General features: G+C 39.6%; 1 protein-coding gene and 1 pseudogene across 8 annotated transcripts in view; both read left to right on the top strand.

Moving 5' to 3' along the window:
• Positions 1-26,111, top strand: part of PPP2R2B (protein phosphatase 2 regulatory subunit Bbeta) — a 331,924-nt gene that overhangs the window by 193,231 nt on the left and 112,582 nt on the right. The gene's annotated exons all lie outside the window — the stretch shown is intronic.
• On the top strand, positions 18,195-20,375 carry LOC117065665 (annotated as a pseudogene).

Consider the following 26,111-nt stretch of genomic DNA (forward strand, 5'->3'; position numbering starts at 1 on the left):
GATTTCAGTATTTATAATGTACATGAGATTCCATCTCTACCCAACACACCAGCCCACTGATGCTTTACAAGAAAGTCCTCAGTGCCTTAGAGTTAGCTTTCATAGTTTTCTTATAATTTTCAGCTTCCCATGTGCCATGCTAGGCACAAGGGTACAACAGTGAACAGGACAGATATGGGCCCTGCCCTTTTAGAGTCTAGTGAGGAAGATGGACATAGTGGATAGTAAGTACATGTGATAAGTTCTGTCAGGAAATGCAGGTTGCTATGGGAATCTTAGGAAGGTCATGTAACTATTTTAACAAGTTAAAGAAGGCCAGTTATTTAGCTTTAGTAGGAAACAAAGCTCTCCTTAATAAAATATAAAGTAAGTGCCATATTGTGGGTTTGAAGATTTCTTTGTTCTATATGATCTATATTTTCTGTGCTGAGAAGAGGATAGTACACTAAAAATCAGCATGTCTTGTAACTCAGTGTTTTATGGTCAACTTATAACACCTTCAAAATATAGAAGAATTAAGATCATTATCTCCTAAGGCAGGCTTTCCAACATTTAGATGCATGCATGCATATCCTAGCTTCCAGATACCTGCATCCATTTCCCTATGGCTGGTTATTTTTTTCTGAAATGGGTTTTTTTCCCACCTTCTGATAGCGTAGTCGCAGAAATACATAGTTTCTTCATGCTGTGTTTTTACTTTCCATTTTCGCAATAAAACTATATCACTGCAGAGGAAATCAAATCTAATCTGCAATATATTTAGCATGAAAGCAATAAGAAGCATTAATTCACTCCAGAAAGAGCAAAATACAGTCGGGTACTCAAAGGAAGAATCACCATGGAAACTGTTTTCTTGAAATTCTGTGCTCTCCAGGCTCCAGGCATGACTAAGTGAAGAAAGGAAGGCAAAGGGAAGAGAAGAAATATTTTACCCTTTCTGTTGTCACTAAAAATGTTGCTGAGGGATTTCTATGAATTATTGATTGCATGAATAGAAGTATATATGAATTAGAATTATTAAACTGTTGTCTTTTAAATGAGTGTGTAAAAGCACACTGAAAACTTGTTCCTCGATGTTCTCCCTTCCTGACTGTCAAACCCCTATTGAGCAGTGTTCTCCCTTTCCTAACTGTCAATAATCCTATTAAGGTCAAAAGTTTGAAGAGAAGCACTAGGAATTGTGATGATTAAAGAATTATGTGAGCTAGAACTAAGGTACAATGCATTTGCATGTAACTCCCAGATAGACTTGCTTTTGTATACCATTTTGAGATGATTATGGTTTCAGAATTTTTTCAAAGATATTAAATATGTCAAGATCAGCCCAGCTCCTGCCTTTGGGACTGTGTTAATGGAATGTGATGGAATTTCCCTAAGGAACTTCTTATAGATTAGATTCACTCTGTGTTTGTGTGCACATGTATATATCTAACAATGAGCCCACTCTTCTTGCTTTCTACATTTTTACCTCCTAAATTATAGATTTTTCTCACTGCAACTATACATTGTATTATAATAGCTCTGACAAGAATAGCTACCATGTGTTCAGTATTCCCTGTGAGTCGATCACTATGCTGAATTCTTCGCATTATAACATCAAGAGCATAAGCTTTTATTTGGGTGCTATTGCGTATTATTTAGCAAAACAACAATAAAAGCTCACTAATAAAATAAATGTTTATATTCTCATGTAACCCTCAAAAAAACCCTATGAGAGTCCCCATTTTACAGATGAGGAAATTGAGTTTTGGGGATGGCCATTGAATACACTGGATCACAGAGCCAGTGAGTTGCAAAACCTGGAATTGAAATCATGTGGGAATCCGAAGTCCATGGGCTTAACACTACCACTATGTTTTCATTATCAAGGACATAGACAACCTGCCTTTTAAATCTCTGTACAGGCTTATAACTGCCCGGGATCTGGACATGTAAGTAGGACCTTGGTATCTTCACAACAGATATATATTGAGAATCTACCATTGTACCAGGCACTGTCCTAAATATAAAAATTGAAAATAAGATAACATCCCTGCTTTCAAGGAACTTACAGTCCTCAGGAAATGTTGGCACAAATGAATGAAACAGACAAAATAGTCAAAGGTTCAGAGAAAAAAGGGATTAATGAGATTTGTGGATCTGTTGAGTTTGTGTGGATGAATTTGTCCTGGCCCTCCAAGACGGGGAGGAGCTTCTAGAAGGTGGGAGGAAGAGAAATGAACATTTAGGGAAAGAAAATATGATTTTATTTTTTTATTTTTATTTTTATTTTATTATTTTTTTTTATTATTATACTTTAAGTTCTAGGGTACACGTGCATAACGTTTATATCATGTATAACTCCCCAATGCAATCCCTCCCTCCTCCCCCCTCCCCATGATAGGCCCCAGTGTGTGATGTTCCCCTTCCCGAGTCCAAGCGATCTCATTGTTCAGTTCCCACCTATGAGTGAGAACATGCGGTGTTTGGTTTTCTCTTCTTGTGATAGTTTGCTAAGAATGATGGTTTCCAGCTGCATCCATGTCCCTACAAAGGAGGCAAACTCATCCTTTTTTATGGCTGCATAGTATTCCATGGTGTATACACAGAGATGGGAATGAGTGAAAAGGGTTTCAGGACCTGTTAGAAGATCAGGGCATGTGTTTTAGAAAAGTGAGTTTGAACAAGTACATTGACCATTGGGCCAATCAGTAAAGAACCATGAAAACTGGGGCAAGGAGGTTGGATTTTATCCTATCAACACAAGTGACCTTTCAAAGGATTCGTGTGTTTATTCTGAGATGTTAACTACTTCTTTTGTATTCAGCTTTTATACGTGTATACAACCATGTTGCCCTTACCCACATAAAGGTATAGGATACTTTTAGGACTCCGTAAGATTTTCTTTTGCCCACTCTTACTTAATTCTCCCTCACCCAGAGATTATCAGTATTCCAGCTTTTATGTGAGTGTTCAAAGGGAAGTGATTCTTTTAAAATGACACTTTGAAAGTTTAAAGGAAAGCTGAATGACTGATGGGATGTAGCACAAAGTGTGGAGGTGAGAGGTTTCAAACAGGGAGACCAACAAGAGGATGTTATGAGGTTCACTCCCATTCATCCAGTCAATTAAATATTTACTGAACACTTATTATGTACCATGCTCATACACTGGGAATACAGTGGTAACCAACATATGCTCTCTCAATGAGGAGACCAAGAAATAAAGTTATCTTATGGTGTAATAAATGCTATAGTAGGAGGAAATATACATTGTTCTTAAAATGGGCATCTAACCCAGAACAGGAAAGTCGGGGAAGAGATGACCAACCTGAGGATCGAGCATGAATAGAGATTAGCCAGACCAAAGGGGAGACTGAGATGAGGATGGTCCCAGGCAGAGAAACACAAAGAGGAACAAGGACCCGTTTATGTTTAGGTAGTGGCAACAGACAAGAAAGAAGTCAAAGAAAATATGATTTTTAATCAAAAGAAATGGCCAAACTTAGTAATTATATTCTATCACAAGAACCATGTCAAACTGGGTTTCTTCAACACTGGTACTGTATATAATTGTGTTTTATACTATGTATCAGGCACTAACCTGATTGTGCAACATTGCAAAAAATTTCAGATGTTCAGCGTTGCGGGCTTTTTTATTATTGCTTATACTGTGGGCAACCCACCTGCTTGTCAGTCATTTCTCTTTGAACTTGAGCTAGAAAAACCAGTCAGGCAGTAAGATTTCTAACATCTTTCACCTACTTCTGTTAGATGAAGCTGTTTTCTCATTCTTTGTAGCATATTTTTTAGCTTCCCCTTTTCTGGACTGGGCTGAGCTGTGCTGTGCAAACCAGCCAGGCTACCCCCTCTTCTGACTTTTAGTTTTTTTCCTGGGGCAGCTTTGAGAAGCTATTGAGTTCTCAACACTCATTTTTTCTCTCATTCATCAGCAGATAACTCAGTAAGCAGAAAGTGGCCTTTGTAGCCCCGCAGACCTGAGTTAAGCCCTAGCCTAAGTCTTATTCTCTTTGTGACTTCAACAAGTTACTTAATGTTTCTAGGCTTTGGTTTTCTTGTCTGGGAATAATAGCACCCACTGCATATGGTGTAAATGTCATTAAAATCTAATGTTGTAAAAGCCCTAAGATAGTACCTAACATACAGCAGGTCTTCAGTAAATAGTATCTGGAGGTAGTAAAGTCGAGTGGTTTATAGCAAAAAGCTCTCAAGTTAGACTGCCCATGTTAGAAGGCTGGTTCTGCCAAAGGCTAACTGGGTTAACATAAGCTTCCAGTGGCTCAGTTTCCTCATCTGTAAAATGGGGGTAGTAATAATGACATCTACTTTATGGTTTTATTGTGAGGGTTAAATGAGTTAATGCATGTAAAGTTCTTCACACAGAGCCTGCTGTGTGAGTATGCATATCTCTACATCCTATATTAGTAGTGTTCCTGTTAACCTTAATAATTATTGTTACTTGGCCCCATCTATGAGAATGGGAGAGCAGTATCTACCTATCCTGCAAGGTTGTTGCAAGAGCTACTAAACAGGTATGCGTGGCTCAGTGCCAGGCACACAGTGGGCTCCCGATAAATGTTTGTTGAGTGAACGAGAGCAAAGTGCTTCTCTCTAAATGATTTCTGTAAATGTTTCGCCTTAATGATCACTGGGAGCTTCTGCACAGGAGGAAGTGCCAAAGAAGTTCACAGGGCGGCAGCCAGGCTTGGGCCTGGTGGAATCCGATGATGTTGAACAAAATAGATTCAGATCAGTCTATTTGGTGCCATTGAAACTGTGCCAACGAGCAGCAAAATGTGATTTCATGTTGGGAGAGTGCCAGCATCCTGGTTTGCAAATCAAAGAGAATCCTACCTACTTCTAGCACCTTCTCTCTTTCTCCCCTCAAGATTCTTCTGTGTGGGTTTTCTTACCTTTGAAAGAGCCTCTGGATGTTTCACAAAATCAGGCTCCAGATGTTTGAAAGACTTTTGCAGACAAGGTAATCAGTCCATTTGGTGGCCAGATGCTGTCTGAAAATTTTCCTGCTACAGCACTGCAAGTTTCTAAACTCATTAGAAACATAAATTAATTAAATCTAATCAACAGTGGGTGATGCAGAAGATTAAATAGTGAAAAACAAATACATTTCCAACTGGGTCATATTAGAGGCAGAGAAAAAGAGCTCCAGTTTGGAGGAAAATGTCAAGTTAACCCTTCATGTGATATTCTCGGAAAACTTTGTCAGGCCTGAGTCCCCAGGTGAGGCTGTGGTTCTTTCCAGATTAAGACTGCCCTGATGGGTTGACTTTTCAAGAAATAATAAATAAATTATCTGTTTCTAAAACATTTTGGAGTGGTCTTATTCTCTTATGTATTCACCGTAGTGAAAATCTCTATCATTTCTTTATCATGAAAGGTCTCTAGAAATAAGATTTGCAAGGGGCTATGCACTATGTATAAAGCAGTATTTTTCAGTAGCATTCTATAGTCAGATAAATTTGGAAAGAGAGTGAAGTCTTCTTTACTCCACACTAAAATAAGTTACCTGAGTTCAGGATTGTCTGAACTGAATCTGTCAATATTCAGATTTAATATTGACTTTCAATACTGAATCTCCAGCACCAAAAAGAACAGTGCCTGGCAAGTCCTTAATAACATCTTAATGAATATCTGTAAGTCCTTAGTAAATATCTGTTAATGTATGAATTGTGGGTGAACTTCTTTCTGACAGGGTGACTCAATATTTACCCAGATAAATCCCCAAGATGAGGGACAGTGTATGAGCTATTTCCCAACAGTATTTGACATTTTCCCCCCAATAAACAGCATCTTAAGGAACTAATGGTCTATAAGATATATTTTAGATAACTAAGCTTTAAAGTATTGTTGTATAGCACCCCTATCCTTTGTCTCATATGCTCTACCCTCAGTCTAAATGAAATCGGAGAAGATTCAGGGTGAGTGAATAGTGAATTCATGCAGTCAACTTCTGGGTAAGAGGCTGTCCTCCAAGAATGTGCTCAGCTTACTGGTTAGGCCAGCCCTTAGCTGTGATTTGACTGTTTTTTCATTCCACACTTGCACTTGCAGTGCTGACAAATGACCTAAGGCTGTGGGGTTAAAGGTGTTGCTGCCTTGCATGCAGCCCTGTGGAGAAGTACCAGTTTGCAGAGGATACTACTCAACAGTAAAGACCAGCAGCTGCTAACTCAGATGCCTACAGAAGCAAAGTAGCATAAAAGATGAAAGCAGAGAGGTAGAGGGAAACCTCAGGAGGGTAAATGGGAGATGGCATTTGACACTAAGGCTGGGGGTACATTAGGAAATGTAAGGAGGTGCAGTAACTTCAAGACCTATGCCCTTCTAAAGGGAGCAGCTGCTTCCCCACTCAAGCCAGTAATGGCCATATGGGAATGCCAGCTCCATGTTGCCAATCTTTATTTTCCTAAAGAAATGGAAAAATCTCAGTTGTTTAAAATGAAACTTTATACTCTTTAGATGGTAGAAACTCGTTCAAAATATTGGAAACCTTTGTGTGGGCTAATATTGCAATGTTAATAAACTAGTCCAAATAAAATAAATCTGCTTGTCAGATATGACTTATCCACTGCAACTGGTATCCTCTGGGCTATTTGGTCCTATGACGTGGAGCTGTGGAGACTTGCTCTGCCTTATCTGGGATCCAGATGAGTGATCCACTGGGAACAATAACAACAAATTATATATATTGAATAGCTACAATGTGCCAGGCATCATGCTAAGCTCCTCCCCATCCTTATCTCATTTAATCCTCATAATTTCCCTCCAAAATGGCACCAATATTATTCTTATTTTACAGATAAAGAAACTGAGATTCAGAGAACTCAAGTAACTTGCCCAAAGGCACATCACTTGTAAATGACAGAGATGAATGGCATCTTTCTGACACCTGAAGTCATTCTGTTAACCATTCATTATGTTACTTCTAGGTAAAATGCTATCCTAACATTTAGTGCTTCTGCGTGTCAGGTACCATTCTAAGTGCTTTGCATAAATGTATGCACATAATCCTCAACATAATATCGTCTCCATTTTGCAGATTAAATAAGTAGGGGGCAGAGAGAGAGGTTAAATAATAAACCCAAGATTTGCCAGCTAGTAAATGTGGAAGCTATAATTTAACCCGGGATTACAAGACTGCTATTGATCAACTCTTAGAATTATTTCCCAAGACAAAGTCCTGGGTCAGGCACATAGAAGGTGCTCAGTAAATAGTTTTCAACAGACAGCAAATCTCATTTTCGTCTTGGGATTCTGTGCTGCAGGTGTGGTTGTTGCCTCTGAGTAGCTGCTGTTTCAGCCATTATTTTATGTGACTCACTGGCAGCTGTCACTCAAGCAGCCTTCACTGTGTCACTTTGCTAATTCCAGGCATGCAGAGCAAAGACCGACAAGCCCTAGAAGCTGGCTCAGCCTCTAATGAACTGTCTAATCCAGAAATCCCTTCTCAGGGATCGGGCAATCCAATTCAAACTGCGTATGTGACTGAAATAGTTCACTGGGTCAGACTTCTTGGCATATCAAGATCTTCCCACCCAGTCTCTGGTGTTCAGTTGCCTTTCTTCCTGCAAATTGAAAGGGTGGAGACTGGTTTAGACAAGGGCTAGAATTTAAGTAGCAGAAGGGTGTGTGTGCATTTTATAATGCTTGTGTTATCGTGTATATGATTAGCTCAGCATAGACTTTATTAACTAGAATGAAGCAAACGTGGATTTTATTGGTTTTCAAATTTTCATGATCCCATAGTTCTGCTACACTCAATTCAACTGAAAACCAAATGTATGTGTGTGCGTAAGAACAACATTAGAGGATATAATCCAAATGATCAGGCTACAAATATTAATTAATAAATAATCTAGAAAACCATACTTTTTTTTTTTTAGACGGGGTCTCACTCTGTCACCCAGGCTGGAGTGCAGTGGTGTGATTACAGCTCACTACAGCCTCAACCTGCTGGGCTCAATCTATCTTCCTACCTCAGCTTCCTGAGTAGCTGAGACTACAGGCGTGTGCCACCATGCCAGGGTAATCTTTGTGTTTTTTGTAGAGATAGAATCAGAGAACCATACTTTCACTGAACATTGCTTGCATGTCTACTATGTGTCAAACATTGGGCTAGGGGCCAAGAATACCATTGGTTAAAAAAAAAAAAAAAAATCAGCTGTGATTCCTGTGAATTATGAATTCTTGTGAATTATGTAGTCTTACAAGGGAGACAGACATTAACAATAAACACTCAAAAACATACATAATATACATAATGATGAATTCTGGTAGATGCATTAAAGGAAAAGGATAGAGTACTATAAAGAACAATGTGAAGACTTTAAAATAGGCTGTCAGAAAAGTCCACTCTCAGGAAGTGCTGCTGTTCAAGCTGAAATTGTTTAAAATGAAGAGATGTTGGCTAAGGAAAAGGGAGAACGGAGAGTAGTTTAGGCACAGCATGTTTCCCCAAAGTATGGGGGAAAGCAGGAAATTTATGAGATCCTAAAAGCAAAAGTGGTGCTAGAAAATGGTAAGGAAGGAGATCGGGGGATAGTCTGAGAGGGAGGAAAGGATCTGTTTGCAAAGTTTTCTTAGTGATAACTTCCCAAAGGTTGTATTACCCCAAACCTTCCCAAAATGATATCTAGTACATTTTACTGTTGATTCAAGTTCAATTGAAGAAGCAGGAGGTATATCTGAGGTTGTGGCCAGTGTTGAGTCTATATCTTCAGTGCTTAATGGTTTGATTCCTTCTGTTACCTGATAAAATATTGACATATCATTTTTTCATTCCCCAAGAACTTTGCAGAAAACAATGCATCACAATCAGTGCTAGAAACCTGCTACGGTGTGTGTTGGAGAGAAAGGAATTTTGCCGGTGCATTTAATAGTTACGGACTTTTTCAAGCTTGAAGCTCTTTCATATTCTCCAAAGGCAATAACTTAGGTTGTTGGACTCAGTACTTGAAATGTTACCCCAAAATAGAGTCCTTGGAGGTATGGAAATGTGATCTAATTTTTACTCCTCTCCTATCTGCTATTCCTGGAGAAAGCATTTCTGAAAATGGTCTTGGTACTAGATTTCTCAAATACTGGTTTTGTTTCAGAGGTGTACCAGGCTATAAGCCTATAGCAATGAACCATTAAAAATAATAATAAGTTGTAGGCAAAAATGGAACATGTGTGACTTTAAGCAGAGAGCTGTCATGTGCATTACACAAACCCACAGTCAGTTGTCCCCATGAGAATCCTAAATCTTCAGTTGTGAACCGTTTATGTCATGTTTGCTATGCACAGAATAAGATCCTAGGTACTGAAAAAGATGCTATCTACTAAAGAAATAAATATTATTCTGTTTTCTGGGAACTTATAATCTAGTTAAACAGATAACACATGCACAAAGTATATTCGAGCCATCTATCAACATTTATAGCATAATCCAATAGAAATGAGTCATGCCTAATAAGAAGATGCCAGCTAAGTTAGTGAAGTTTTAAATGTAAACTATCCTTACTTGGTTTCTAGAAAAGACTAATTTTCAACTGGGTGTTAGAAGGGAAGGGAAACAGGATAAGTTCTAAGAGGATAAATTCCAGATTGAAGAATTGTTTAAGCAAAGGTCTGAATGCAGGGTAGTATTGAGTGATGGTCTCAGATCCCACTAGGGATCCAGAGGTCCAGAAGTACCATGAAAATAAGATGCAGAATTTCACAAATATAAGTGCATGCATGTTTATGGGGAAAGGATTTATAGCTTTTATTAGATCCTCAAAGAGGTCCGAGATCTCCTAAAAAAGGTTAAGAGCTAAATTGCATTATTAGAGAAAGGTTCAGATTTTACATTCTTTTATTCACCAAACATCAATTGTGCTTAGTAGAGTCAAAATTGAGTAAAATAGGAATTCTGTCCTTAATGAAATACATTTCAGTTAGGAAAACAGAACAAGTACACATGTAAATGACAATGTCATGGATCACACGTAAAAGTACAAAGAGTTACAGTTGTTGTGAGGAAGAAGGAATTTTTTCCAATCAATGAAGCTTAGAAAAGCTTCATGGAATAGTTGACATTTGAGCTGGCCTTGAAGGATTTGTGTATTTACTTTTTTATTCAGTCAGTAAACAAGTGTGTTTTGTAAACCTACTAGATGCCAATCCCTACGCTAGGTCCTCCCACTATAATAATGCAGAAGATCTTGCCCACGAGGGACACACTGTCTCAAAGAATGAGATGTCAGCAGGCATAATTAATGACAAGAATATATTAGATAAATGAAATGGCATGAACAGTTGGTCAGCAAAGATTGTATTTGCTTTGAGAGTCTGAGGAGTTAAACTTTGATGAAGTGCGTGACAAGGATGGAAAAGTAAGGTTGAGCCCAGAAGATACACTGGCGTTTTAAGAAGTAAAACCTGTAACTGTGAGTGAAAGATGAAAAAAGAATTTATATGAAAAAAGAAGAGATAGTAGATGAAGAGAATAGGAACAAGAAATAATAGAAGGTGGAGGGAAAAGAAGCAGCACACAAAACGCAGGTTCTGAATGCAAAGCAAGTTTGGAACTACAGTTGGGTTTAAATCCCAGCTCCATGACTGGTCTTCCAAACATGGGCAAGTTATTTATCCTGTCTGAGTCACTATTTTCCCATCTGAAAAATGGGGAAGATACTAAACTCATGGAGTCTGAGTGACAATTAAATGATATAACATAAAACACAAAGCACAGATCATGACCAAAGTCGGTATCCAATGTATAACGATGGATCTATAGATTTAGGAAGAGAGTATATGTGTATAGAGGCTCGAATGCTATGCCTGGCTTGCAGTAGACCAACTCAATAAATGGTAGTTTCAAAGAAAAACTATGCTTTTCTAAACTGTGCAGTGCTGGTGTTTCTCTTACACTGAAATGTCTTGAGGCCAAGTCAATAGCTAGCTAATTTCAGTAAGTCTTCTTTATGACAGTTGCAATTATCTTCCTGTAGTCATACTGCAGTAAAGGAATGTGCAGCTAAAAGAGTTTTCCATTAAAGACTGACGTCCTGGAAGGGAGATCTACAAATCACTTGGAAAGTTCCTGGCACCATCACCTGGGTCTGACCATTTACAATGTGTCTGTAAATCTTGCACAGGGAAAGGATGAGAGTGTCGTGGTTTTTTTCCCCACTCTGACAGACTTGTTTCTATAAGATGTTAAGGATACTGGTGAAAGTTAAGGAAGGCCAAAAGGAGGTCAGCCTACCCATGTGGAAGTGATCTTGTAGTAGATTTCTCATCATTTTAAAGTGTATATGAGTTAGCAGCCTTCTGCCTGGTAGGCAGATAGTAGGTAGCTAAAAGAACAGAGTCCTTTCTGCTCTCAGCTTCAAAAGGAGAAGGTAAGAGGGAGAGATGAGTGGAAAGCAGAAAAGAGAGAAGAGGTGTGAGGTCAGGGGAGAGAGAGAGAAGGTAAGGAGGAAGAAACAAAAAAAACCAGGTAGTCTTTTATTCATAGCAATCACATGGATCTCCGAAATGCTGATATATGAGATAAATTCTTGCAATACTAAATGTTTTAAGAATCCTGTTAAACCTTATATGAGAGAAGATTTCGATAGCATTTTTCTTACTATCCAGATTTTGGCTGTGGATAGGGTTTGAACCTGTACAGATTTTACTTCAAATGTTAGTGGTGACCAGTCCTCATTCCTGGCCTGTTCATCCATACATTTATTTTTTTATTTATTCAGCAATTCCACCTTCTTTCTTCTTCATCGTTATTTTTTTCCTGGCTGTTGGAACTTTCCCATCAGCATATAAACATGCTGTTATTTCTATGATACTGTAAAAGTACTCTCTTGATCCCACTTTCCTTACCATCTTTCACCTCATTTCTTTGCAACTCTTTGCAGCAAAACTCCTTAACGGAGTTGTACATAGTCACCATCCCCAGTTCCTCTCCTCTCATTCTCTCTCAAACCTACTCCAATTAAGTTTTACGGCCACCATCCCATAGAACCTATACTTTACTCAAAGTTAAAAGTGAGCTCCACAGTACTAAGCTCAAAGTTTTACTTTAAACTTTTAGCTTGCCTATGAGCAGTATTTGACATGGTTGGTCACTTGTCTGAACTTAACTTGGTTTCCAGGACATTACATTTCTTTGATTTTCCTATTATCTCACTGGTCATTCCCTTTGTTTTTTTTTCCCTGGATTTTCTTCTTCTCCCCCCAGCTTTTTGAATGCTGGGGTGCCCTACCGTTCAGCTCTTGGTCCTTCATTTATTTTAATGTACTCACTCCCCGAGACCTCATCTGGTCTCGTTGCTTTAAACACTATCTGAATGCTAATAACTCCCAAATTTATATCACCAGCTCAATCCCCTCTCCTGAACTCCAAATTCTTATTTCCAGTTATCTCCTCAAAATCTGTACTTACAAACCTCTTGCATTTCACATGCATAAAACTGAACATCTGGTCCCCAAAAAGCCTGCTTTACTCACAAAATTCTCAGTGATGGCAACTCTAACATGCCAGTTGCTGAGGGCAAAAACGTTGGGATCATCCTTGATTCTATTTTTTCAAACCCTATAATCAATCCATCAGCAAATCCTCACAGGTCAACTTGCAATATCATCCAGAAAATGACCAGTTCTCTTCAACTCCATAGCCTACACCATGATTTATCTCTCCTTGATTATCTCAATACACTCCCTGATTCTACCTCAGCCTCTATGGTCTATTCTCAACACTGTAGCCAAATTGAGTCTTGTAAAAGCACATCACTTATCTATTTAGTATCCTTCCAACAGTTATCCCTTTCACTCTTTCATTGTGGTAAAATGTGCATAACATAAACTTTACCATTTTAACTGTTTTTCAGTATACAGTTTGGTGGCATCAAGTATATTCACATTGTTGTGCTCATTTCACTTTTAGTAACAGAGTCCTTGCTGTGTTGTACAAGACTCTATATCAGCTGAACCTCTCATGTCTCCTACCTATTTACCCCTTGTTTGTTCTGCTCTAGCCACACTGATCCCTTAACACATGTTCGTTACCCTCTTAAGGTCTTTCCACTGTCAGTTTCATCTCTTTGGAACACTCTTCCTACGGATACCTGCATCGTGAACTCTTCCACTCCTTCAAGTCTCCCGCATGAAGTCTGTCACAACCACCCTATTGAAATTGCAGCCTCCCTGCAAATGCCAGTCCTGTTCATCTTACTCAGCTCTATTTGTTTTCCATAGTACATAACATAAAACGTAAGTTAGTATGTTCATTGATGATTGTATTTTCTCCACAACTAGAATGTGAGATCCATGAGGACAGATCTCTTATCATCTTTTAATTGATATTTCTTTAATATCTGGAACAGTACTTGACACATAATTGGTATGTTCAATGTACATTTGCTGAGTGAATAAATGGGTCAATGAATGAATTGATTAGCCCTAAATCTTGAGACCTTGTTTGGAGATTCTAGCAGGGGAACGCAGCTACTCGTATACCCTTGACCGAAGACCAGTCCTCCTCTACTGGGGATGGTTGTGCTGTTCAACCTATTGTGCAGCTCTGGGAGGGAAGCACACGGAGTGGTGAGGGAGGAAGGAGACACCTGCCTAGCCATCCAGATCAGCCAAATCAACCCTGGCGATCAATGGGGTGATAGATGTTGCAACGAGATCGCCCTCATGTCCTATTAACATTAAATATTTCCTGACTTTTCTAGTTTTAATATTATTCATTGTTATCTAAACTGCTACATGACCATGAAGTCAAATATAATAGATTTTCTAAATATCCAATTTTCAGTGGATAGATAAAAGCAGTAAGTATTTACTATACTGCCTTTATCCTGAAGAATATTTATTAAAGATTGGGTCCTGCTGCTGATGAAAATCAGTGCTAGTTTATTCATTCTGCATTTTACTCTTTGCCTACTGTGTGTACAGTATTGCATTCAGTGCTTTAAAATATGCATATTATCCAAAAGAGAGTATACTTTATAATATTCTTCAAAATACCACAACTCCTAGCCAGAAACTAGAAGGAGGGAGGGAGAGAGAAAAAAATACTAAGTGATTCATGGTATTATAATTGGCACACTTGTTCTAATGCTTTCCATTTTATTTGCTAAGACCATTGAAAAACCATCATAACATCATAATACCTTGTGAACTATTAGCAACATATTTATTTTGTTTCACATCGGGACCTCATGTTTTAGAAGGAAGAAAATCAAATCCTTGCCTATCATATTCTTCATTCATTTCTATAGGCCCATCTACAGTTTAACAAAAAAAAATGCATTGTACTTACTGTTCAATTTGTCCTTTAGAGAAATAAAAGAGATTTATTGCATGCAAGGATATGGCTGAGATGTGTTTCCTTGAGTTCTGGTAAGGACTTCCTGCTTCCCTCTAGGAAAAAAAAAAAAAATCTTTCACTTAAAAATCTCTATGATCAGAATCTTTGAACAACCTTCCTCCAACATTGTAATTGTATCCCAATATTCCATTACCTCCCAGTCTTCTAAACTGAGAGTTTCACAAAAGCAAGTACAAGTTGTATTTATTTATTACATTATCTCTGGTACCCAGCCCAGTGACATGCACATAATAAGTGTTCATTAAGTTGAATCCTCTCATCTCAGATGTATTTGCTCATCAACTCTGGCTTTCTTATTACCACCTCCATGCCCTCTCCCAAGTAGCACCCTATCTGGACATCCTCTTTCCCCCAACCCATCTGCTTTCTCTTCCTGTTATTCATAGGACCCTGAATCCCTGCCAATGCTGCAGAGGATTTTTAGGACAAGATCTATTCTTTATTGAGCAATGTATCTCATTCTAAAATCATCAAACACTCACTATTCCAAATGAGAACTTTTTCTTCCTTCACATCTTAAGTAAATGTTTACATCTACCCAGCATACATATTTTGATTATTGATACTCTGTTTAGGGTTATCCATTCTCTATATGTTGGTCTACTTTGGTACTGGCTCTCTTCAGCTCTCATTCAGTGATCCACTAAAGAGAAAAGATTGATAGCTTGATGACTTGCGAACATAGAAAAAAAAAAAAAGATTGAGAGGCATCTGTTATATACTAAGAGACTCAGCTAGGTACTGAGGGTTTAGTGGTAAACAAGTTCCTTGTAAAGTTTACAATGAAGAGACTGAAACAGACATTTAAATGATTCTAATATTGTGATAAATGCTAACGATAGTGGTGATAACTTACAAAGGCAAAGTTTGGGGAGCAATGAGGCTGCATAATAAAGGGAGCTGTCTTGAGCTTAAAAGAAGTCACACGGGGCTTCTTAAAGAAGTGATACCTGAGCCAGTCCCCAAATATGGGGAATTTTAGCTTCCACAAAGCCAATACCATGTCTTACTGACTTCAAAGCATCTGGCAAGCAAAATTTCTGACCAAACATGTGCCAGATGCCATAATATATATGTTTAGGTAGCGGGTAACACAGGGCCTGCCCAAGAACTCCCATTTCCCCACAGATGTGAGAGCTTTCTCATTGTGGACCTGGAGTCCTGCCGACTTTGGGGTCAGCCATAGATGTCCCATGTTGTGCGGATAATAGAACTGAATGATTGACAGAGTTTGTATTGCCTGAGCAGTTAATTACTCCTCTGCTTTTTGAAAGATTGGGTGACAGATGGTAAACACCTTGACAGCAGATTCCACTGTAAACCACACAGGCGTGTAGGCAAGTCTGGACTGCTATCAATTTCCCACTGGATTTTTCTGCACTCAGAGACTTATAATTTTTAAGACTCCTTTGCCCTTTAGGCAAGTTTTGTTCCAACTATGGGAAAATTTTATCTTCTAGGCTTCTATGTTGCAGGAACTTGTTTTGAATAAAAGGCAATCTTTATCAACCCACATGTCCTTGGGTTGATTCAAACCTGTTTAGTGTTGGAGATTTGGTCAGCCTGGGGAAGCTGTGTGCATTTTAATGGGAACAGCATGGCATTCATTACTCACCTGCTTCCCACCATCTGGATTTTCACAGCTCAGCAAGCATGGTGGGCTTCCTGCATATTAGCAGGGAAAGCTTGGCTCCTAAAAAGGGTGTGGCTAGGTCCCTCTGAAGTCATAATTTTATAATGAACACCATGAATAAATTGGGGTTGGCATTCTATCCCAGTAAGCTGCTTTCATATTTGAATGGTTGAAAAATAATACACCAGCAGGGGAAGGAGGAAAAACACAAATTGTCTTAATACTGGGAATCAAGTAAGTGGGAAGGAAAATTGGTTGTGTGGTAGAGTGAAATGGAAATGTGCGTGTGAGAGTTTGTGCAAAGATATTGGAAGGCAAGGAGTTTCCAACTCAACATGCATTAATAACCTGGCCCTGTGCAAAGTGCTATAGGGAAAACAAAGATGGAAAGACATGTATAGTAGCATGAATTTAGTTGAATATAACAGAAAACTTACTAACAGTAGCTTAAACCAACAATTTCATACATAGGCTGTCTTAAGGTAGGTTTTAGTTGTTCAACAGTGTCATCAAAGATATTGTCACATTCTCCCATCTGTCATACTCAGCTTCTTAGCCTTTTAAAGTCTATAGGCTTATTACCTCATGGTCACATGATGGCTGCCACAGCCCCACATATTATGAACACATTTAATTACAAACAAAGGGAGGAAGCAAGGAAGAGTATGGTCAGAAGGCCTCCCCTCACTTACTTCCTTTTATTCAGGGAAGAAAACTCTTTCCCAGAATCTCTGTCCCCTTCCTGTTTCCCCAGTAGCCTTTCCTATATGCCTCAATGGCCAAATCTGGGTCACACAATTACCCCTAGCCACAAGGGAGGCTAAAAAGCAAGTATGTGGGTTTTCCAGCCTCTACAGTGGAACAATAGGAGGCAGGCAAGGAAGAAAGGCACGGAGCAGGAGTAGCCAAGCAAGAGTATCTGCCATGACACATCACCTGCCATTAATGGGCTTGATCTACAGGGTCAGACTGACATTTAAGCAGTGCCCATTTTTTAATACTACACTTATGGTTAAGTAGGAAACAGCCATTGTGATAAGAGCTTGGGACTTGGAGCTATTGGACCCTTCTATCTGTATTATTTCATATAAGAGGTATACCAGCACCAGGTTGAAGATAAAACCGGTATGCACAGAATTAGTTAAGTGAAAGGAAAAGGATTCAGTATCCAAATACCAGACACTGGTTGGATGACAGAGGAAACAATTCTGGATCAAACAGAAAGTATGTATTACGCACAGTAGGTCAAGGATAGCAAGCATATGGTAGTGTAATCAGAACTGTGTATTCACTACTACTGTCTTTAGGACCAAGCTAAATGAGTGTGAGAAGCAGTGTCAAGTTAAGAAGGTAATGCTACTGAATCAGGAACTCAAACATAGTTGCATTTAAAGACAAGGGCATAGGTGAAAAGGTAGAATACTTAATAGATAACCTAGTTTGGGTGCAGGTTGGCAAAAATGTATTGATGAATTTTTTTAACTCCATACCACTCAAACAGAATCCCAAATAGTAATAACATCTAGACAGAAAGATTTAAAAAAATCTTTGCCTCTGTGTACTAAGAAAATAATTATTGGTGCCAAATCAAGTTGAGTCATATCAATAGAGATCAGTAGTGTTAAACCTGTGTATCTACACAGCATTTTTAACTCTTACAAGCTCTTATATCTATCAGTTCATTTTATTCCCATAATTTTAATTCTTTTGGAAGAATTGTCCACTAAAAAGAACAGTATGAAGGAACTTTCTGGAGTAAATGGAATTGTTCTATATCATGATAGTGGTTATGGATATATATCTCTATGCATTTGTCAAAACCTGTAGAACCGGATGCCACAAAAAGTGAATTTTACACACACACATACATAGATACACACACACACACATACATACATACATAGATATACAGATATATAGTTTTTTTTTTTTTTTGGGGGGGGGGACCAAGTCTGGCTCTGTTGCCCAGGTGTGAGTGCAGTGGCATGATCTCAGCTCACTGCAACCTCTGCCTCCCAGGCTCAAGCGATCCTCCCACCTCAGCCTCCCGAGTAGCTGGGACCACAGACACACACCACCATGCCGAGCTATTTTTTTGTTTATTTTTGGTAGAAATGGGGTTTCACCATGCTACCCAGCCTGGTCTCAAACTCCTAAGCTCAAGCAATCCACCTGCCTCAGCCTCCCAAAGTGCTGAGATTACAGGCATGAGCCACTGTGCCCAGCCTATATATAAATTTTAAATTTTTAAAAAGTTTTAAAGCTGCTAAGTGCTAAAATCTTTCATTAAGTTTGAAAACGAATTAAAATTGTTTACAAGTTTAAAATTGTTCAAGTATTTATGGTTATGGCAAAAAATAGAAAATACTGAAGATTTAGAAAAAGACCATAAGTAAATAAATTATGTACGTCCTACACCAAAACAGTACTATTTTGGATTCTCCTTGATAAACTTTTGTCTATAGAGATAGAGTGTGTGTGTCTGTATAGTCATTAACAATTACTTGTAGGAGAGTCCGATTGTAAAGGAAACTTAGTTTTATATGTTAAGTGCCACCTTGTCATTACAGAAGTTTCTGTAAGTGTACATATTGCTTTACCTGTTAGAAAAGATACAGTCTACCAAGAAGCATCTTCTCTGCTTCTTCTGGAATCTCCGCCTGGTTCAGCCCACCTGCCGCCACTCCTGCCTCCACCATGTCCATCAGGGTGCAGAAGTCCTACAAGGTGTCTTCCTCTGGCACCCGGTCCTTCTGCAGCTGCTCCTAAACAAGTGGGCCTGGTGTCCGCATCATCTCCTTGAGCTTCTCCCGCGCAGGCAGCAGCAGCTTCTGGGGTGGCCTATGGTGGGGCCAGTGGCATGGGAGGCATCAGTGCCGTCCCGGTCAACCAGAGCTTATTGAGCCCCCTTAACCTGGAGGTGAACCCCAACATCCAGGCTGTGCGCACCCAGGAGAAGGAGCAGATCAAGACTCTCAACAATAAGTTTGCCTCCTTTGTCGGCAAGGTGCGGTTCCTGGAGCAGCAGAATAAGATGCTGAAGACCAAGTGGAGCCTCCTGCAGCAGCAGAAGAAGGCTGGGAGCAACATGGACAACATGTCGGAGAGCTATACCAACAGCCTTAGGCAGCAGCTGGAGACTGAGCCAGGAGAAGCTGAAGCTGGAGGCGGAGCTTGGCAACATGCAGGGGCTGATGGAGGACTTCAAGAACAAGTATGAGGATGAGATCAATGAGTGTACAGAGATGGAGAATGAATTTGTCCTTATCAAGAAGGATGTAGATGAAGCTTACGTTAACGAGGTAGAGCTGGAGTCTTGCCTGGAAGGGCTGACGAGGTCAACTTCCACAGGCAGCTGTATGAAGAGGAGATCCAGGAGCTGCAGTCCCAGATCTCGGACACGTCTGTGGTACTGTCCATTGACGACAGCTGTTCACGGGACACGGACAGCATCATCACTGAGGTCAAGGTACAGTACCAGGAGATGGCCAACAACAGCCGCGCTGAAGCCGAGAGCATATATCAGATCAGGTATGAGGAGCTGCAGACGCTGGCTGGGATGGACCTGCATCTTACAAAGACTGAGATCTCTGAGATGAACTGGAACATCAGCCAGCTCCAGGCTGAGATTGAGGGCCTCAAAGGCCAGAGGACTTCCCTGGAGGTCGCCATCGCAGATGCCGAGCAGCACAGGGAACTGGCCGTTAAGGATGCCAACGCCAAGCTGTCCGAGCTGGAGGCCATCCTTCAGCGGGCCAAGTGGCGCGGTAGCTGCGCGCGCACTAGGAGCTGATGAACCTCAAGCTGGCGGTGGACATCGAGATCGCCACCTACAGGAAGCTGCTGGAAGATGCACAACATGAGTATCCGTACGAAGACCACCAGCGGCTATGCAGGTGGTGTGAGCTTGGCCTATGGGGGCCTCACAAGCTCTGGCCTCAGCTACGGCCTGGGCTCCAGCTCTGACTCTGGAGCAGGCTCCAGCTCCTTCAGCCGCACTAGCTCCACCAGGTCTGTGGTTGTGAAGAAGATTGAGACCCACGATGGGAAGCTGGCGTCCTCTGACTTCCTGCCCAAGTGAACAGCTGCGGCAGCCCCTCCCAGCCTGCCGCTCCTGCCGCTGCCCCAGAGCCCAGGAGGGAGGCCACTGTGCAAGGAAGCACAGGGAACAGGAGACTCACCTGAGGCCCAGCCCTAGCCCTCAGCCTACCCGCGGGGGAGTTCACTGCCTGGAGTCCCCCGCCCCTTGTCCATGCCTCCAGCTACAAAACAATTCAATTGTTTTTTGTTTTGTTTTTTCTGTCCAAAATAAAAACCTTAGCTAGCTCTGCCAAAAAAGACAAAAAAAAGAAAGAAAAGAAAAGATATATTCTGATATGAAAACACTTTGACAAAATTGTGATCATTTGACATAAACTGTTTTATTGACTGATTATTTTATAAAATTTATGACATGTTAACATCTTTCAACAAGGTCATCTTGGCATAATCCCAGTAGGAGTATTTGGGTTTGGCCATAACCAGACTTCTTTCCTGTCCCCTCCCCAACCCCCTATTTGTGGAAAATATACTCAAATGCACTATTTCAGTTACCAAAACTTATCAAAATAAACCTTATCAGAGAAAATGGATGCTGACTTTGGACCGTGAACCAGGACCCAAGAAGGAGACTACAGTTTTATATGGAGGGGAGGAACAACTGTAATTCCCATCAGGAAGCCTAAGAATCCCATTAGTTTAATGATCCACAAAGTAGTCATTGCCAGTCTAGCTAGAAACCTCTGTGCTGGTATGACAAATGATACACATCCTACCTCCCCCACCACCCACCCAGATTCATTATGACCCATTAATCTTGGCACCCCAGCCTAGAAGTGACCCCGCAAAACCTTCTCAACACAAACCCGGTAACTATGATCATTTCACCATCGTCATTCACTATGAATTATATTTTCCGTTCTTGTCTTAGTTGAAGGAGAAAACTACCAAAACCCAATCCAATCATCAGAAATAAAGCCAAGTATTGAGTGGGCAGAACTAGTCAGCTGATGCAAGTAGGGTAAATGACTTTATGATTTTATCTACCAAATGTTTCTTAGATGAAAGATAAAACATTTAATGGGCTCCGAAAGCTAAATTGCATTACCCTTTCATTTCCATCTCTATGATTGATGTTGAGAGGTCAATGCTAGTGACCTGGTCAGTAAGATATTCCATCTGTAGACTTTGAGTTTAGATCCTAAGTCTAAACTGAGTCTCCATTTTATCAAAACAGTCTGTGAGCTGTATATCACCTAATAATATCACTCTGCTATGTGAGCTGTATATTACCTAATAATCCAGGTGCCTGCCTCAACTCAATTCTCTGGCATTGCATAGACTCCAGCCTAGCGTGATACTGCAAGAGACTAGGGATGAACTAGGAGATTCCTCTGTTTCTGTAAGCCTCACGTGAGTATCACTGTTAAGTCAATATCTATTATTCAGGTAAATAATACTTTATGTATGAAATTACCAGTCTAGAACTTTTGTAGGATGCTGAGATTGATTAAAAAAAAAAAAAAAAAAAAAAGCTCAGCCTTAATAGTGCCTATTGAGCTAGAAATGGGGTTACCAGGCCACCATCTTGTGGAAATTAAATCAGCACAAATAGATGTGGAGCCAGGCAAATTTCACACTACCCAGGGTTTCCTTTAAAAATCATTTTAACTACATTTGACCTTTCTAGCTGTTTCTGGCTTTTGTTTTTAGTCAATGTGTACTTTATCCACATCTATATAGAACAGAGGAAAAAATGCTCAAGTTTATAGTTTCTTGATCAACAGCATGATTAGGCCGAGCATTTAATGAAATGTGGAATTGTCATATAAACTTATAATTTAAAGGTGAAAGCCGTGTTGAACTCAATGAATTGATTTCTGTTGATCGTGATTTCAAATGATGTTATTATCTCTAAACTTGCTACCTTACTATTACTACATACTCTTTCCATATCTCAAAATTATTTTGTCTTGAGCAGTATATTTTCCAGTTTAAACTGCCTTACCAAAGAGCATGCTGCAAACACAAGAGTATTTGTATCAGAAGTTTCAGTATCTTGAAATTGGAATGTAGAGTGATTCATGAGTTTTGCACCAATTATTGAACAGTCATAGATGAAGATATGCAGAGATGGATGGGGCAGTAAAGTATTCCAGTTATACCTACTGGCTTAGCAATGATAAATGAGTCAGGAAACATGAAAGTTCAAAACAAGTATTAACTTGAGCTGCCATGGCATATTCTCTGAAAGGAAGTAGACAATAGCATGATATAAACAGGTTCATGTACAGAGCAGCTGGCTAGTAGAATTAAAATAAAGGTAAGGTCTCTGAAAGAGGACTAAGGAATTTCAGAATCCTGCCATGCAAATCACCCTTTCTCTTACAAGGTTCTTGAGGGAGACATAACATTGAAGAATAATAACACTTGGAAAACAAAGGAAATATTTTTATTACCTGGGACAATGCCTAATATTCCATAATGCAGAATTCTAATAATAGTGGCTTAAATCATGTGACTTTGACTTGCACTTGAATCCCACCTTGTTTTGACTTGCATGGACCTTAAAGTGAGAGTAGAGACATTTTCAGAGTCTAGGAAGAAGGAAAATGTATGTGTCATCCCCTGGGAAAGCAAGTGTTGTTCTCCTTGGAGTGGCATCTTCTTGGCAACTGAGTCAAGAGTTCACGTTGGGAAAAGCTACGTAATTCTTTTTTTTTTTTTTATACTGTAAGTTCTAGGATACATGTGCATAACGTGCAGGTTTGTTACATATGTATACTTGTGCCATGTTGGTGTGCTGCACCCATCAACTCGTCAGCACCCATCAACTCGTCATTTACATCAGGTATAACTCCCAATGCAATCCCTCCCCCCTCCCCCCTCCCCATGATAGGCGTGTGATGTTCCCCTTCCCGAGTCCAAGTGATCTCATTGTTCAGTTCCCACCTATGAGTGAGAACATGTGGTGTTTGGTTTTCTGTTCTTGCGATAGTTTGCTGAGAATGATGGTTTCCAACTGCATCCATGTCCCTACAAAGGACACAAACTCATCCATTTTTATGGCGCATAGTATTCCATAGTGTATATGTGCCACATTTTCTTAATCCAGTCTGTCACTGATGGACATTTGGGTTGATTCCAAGTCTTTGCTATTGTGAATAGTGCCACAATAAACATACGTGTGCATGTGTCTTTATAGCAGCGTGATTTATAATCCTTTGGGTATATACCCAGTAATGGGATGGCTGGGTCATATGGTACTTCTAATTCTAGATCCTTAAGGAATCGCCATACTGTTTTCCATAATGGTTGAACTAGTTTACAATCCCAACAACAGTGTAAAAGTGTTCCTATTTCTCCACATCCTCTCCAGCACCTGTTGTCTCCTGACTTTTTAATGATTGCCATTCTAACTGGTGTGAGATGATATCTCATTGTGGTTTTGATTTGCATTTCTCTGATGACCAGTGATGATGAACATTTTTTCATGTGTCTGTTGGCTGTATGAATGTCTTCTTTTGAGAAATGTCTGTTCATATCCTTTGCCCACTTTTTGATGGGGTTGTTTGTTTTTTTCTTGTAATTTGTTTGAGTTCTTTGTAGGTTCTGGATATTAGCCCTTTGTCAGATGAGTAGATTGCAAAATTTTCTCCCATTCTGTAGGTTGCCTGTTCACTCTGATGGTAGTTTCTTTTGCTGTGCAGAAGCTCTTTAGTTTAATTAGATCCCATTTGTCAATTTTGGCTTTTGTTGCCATTGCTTTTGGTGTTTTAGACATGAAGTCCTTGCCCATGCCTATGTCCTGAATGGTATTACCTAAGTTTTCTTCTAGGGTTTTTATGGTATTAGGTCGAACATTTAAGTCTCTAATCCATCTTGAATTAATTTTCATATAAAGAGTAAGGAAAGGATCCAGTTTCAGCTTTCTACTTATGGCTAGCCAATTTTCCCAGCACCATTTATTAAATAGGGAATCCTTTCCCCATTTCTTGTTTCTCTCAGGTTTGTCAAAGATCAGATGACTGTAGATGTGTGGTATTATTTCTGAGGACTCTGTTCTGTTCCATTGGTCTGTATCTCTGTTTTGGTACCAGTACCGTGCTGTTTTGGTATTGTAGTATAGTTTGAAGTCAGGTAGCGTGATGCCTTCAGCTTTGCTCTTTTGACTTAGGATTGTCTTGGCAATGCGGGCTCTTTTTTGGTTCCATATGAACTTTAAAGCAGTTTTTTCCAATTCAGTGAAGAAACTCATTGGTAGCTTGATGGGGATGGCATTGAATCTATAAATAACCTTGGGCAGTATGGCCATTTTCACAATATTGATACTTCCTATCCATGAGCATGGTATGTTTGTTTGTGTCCTCTTTTATTTCACTGAGCAGTGGTTTGTAGTTCTCCTTGAAGAGGTCCTTTACATCCCTTGTAAATTGGATTGCTAGGCATTTTATTCTCTTTGAAGCAGTTGTGAATGGAAGTTCATTCATGATTTGGCTCTCTGCTTGTCTGTTACTGGTGTATAAGAATGCTTGTGATTTTTGCACATTAATTTTGTATCCTGAGACTTTGCTGAAGTTTCTTATCAGCCTAAGGAGATTTTGGGCTGAGACAATGGGGTTTTCTAAATATACAATCATGTCATCTGCAAACAGGGACAATTTGACTTCTTCTTTTCCTAACTGAATACCCTTTACTTCTTTCTCTTGCCTGATTGTCCTAGCCAGAACTTCCAACACTATGTTGAATGGGAGTGGTGAGAGAGGGCATCCCTGTCTTGTGTCAATTTTCAAAGGGAATTTTTCCAGTTTTTGCCCATTCAGTATGATATTGGCTGTGGGTTTGTCATAAATAGCTCTTATTATTTTGAGATACGTTCCATCAATACCAAATTTATTGAGCGTTTTTAGCATGAAGGGCTGTTGAATTTTGTCAAAGGCCTTTTCTGCATCTATTGAGATAATCATGTGGTTTTTGTCTTTGGTTCTGTTTATATGCTGGATTACGTTTATTGATTTGTGTATGTTGAACCAGCCTTGCATCCCAAAGATGAAGCCCACTTGATCATGGTGGATAAGCTTTTTGATGTGCTGCTGAATCCGGTTTGCCAGTATTTTATTGAGGATTTTTGCATCAATATTCATCAGGGATATTGGTCTACAATTCTCTTTTTTTGTTGTATCTCTGCAAGGCTTTGGTATCAGGATGATGTTGGCCTCATAAAATGAGTTAGGGAGGATTCCCTCTTTTTCTGTTGATTGGAATAGTTTCAGAAGGAATGGTACCAGCTCCTCCTTGTACCTCTGGTAGAATTCAACTGTGAATCTATCTGGTCCTGGACTTTTTTTGGTGGGTAGGCTATTAATTGTTGCCTCAATTTCAGAGCCTGCTATTGGTCTATTCAGGGATTCAACTTCTTCCGGGTTTAGTCTTGGGACAGTGTAAGTGTCCAGGAAATTATCCATTTCTTCTAGATTTTCTAGTTTATTTGCATAGAGATGTTTATAGTATTCTCTGATGGTAGTTTGTATTTCTGTGGGGTCAGTGGTGATATGCCCTTTATCATTTTTTATTGCATCTTTTTGATTCTTCTCTCTTTTCTTCTTTATTAGTCTTGCTAGTGGTCTATCAATTTTGTTGATCTTTTAGAAAACCAACTCCTGGATTCATTGATTTTTTGGAGGGTTTTTTTGTGTCTCTATCTCCTTCAGTTCTGCTCTGATCTTAGTTATTTCTTGCCTTCTGCTAGCTTTTTAATGTGTTTGCTCTTGCTTCTCTAGTTATTTTAATTGTGATGTTAAGAGTGTCAATTTTAGATCTTTCCAGCTTTCTCTTGTGGGCATTTAGTGCTATAAATTTCCCTCTACACACTGTTTTAAACGTGTCCCAGAGATTCTGGTATGTTGTATCTTTGTTCTCATTGGTTTCAAAGAACATCTTTATTTCTGCCTTCTTTTCGTTATGTACCCAGTAGTCATTCAGGAGCAGGTTATTCAGTTTCCATGTAGTTGAGCAGTTTTGATTGAGTTTCTTAGTCCTGAGTTCTATTGATTGCACTGTG

The sequence above is a fragment of the Trachypithecus francoisi genome, unplaced genomic scaffold (genome assembly GCF_009764315.1).
Source record: "Trachypithecus francoisi isolate TF-2019V2 unplaced genomic scaffold, Tfra_2.0 Lachesis_group2, whole genome shotgun sequence".
Lineage (NCBI taxonomy): Eukaryota > Metazoa > Chordata > Mammalia > Primates > Cercopithecidae > Trachypithecus > Trachypithecus francoisi.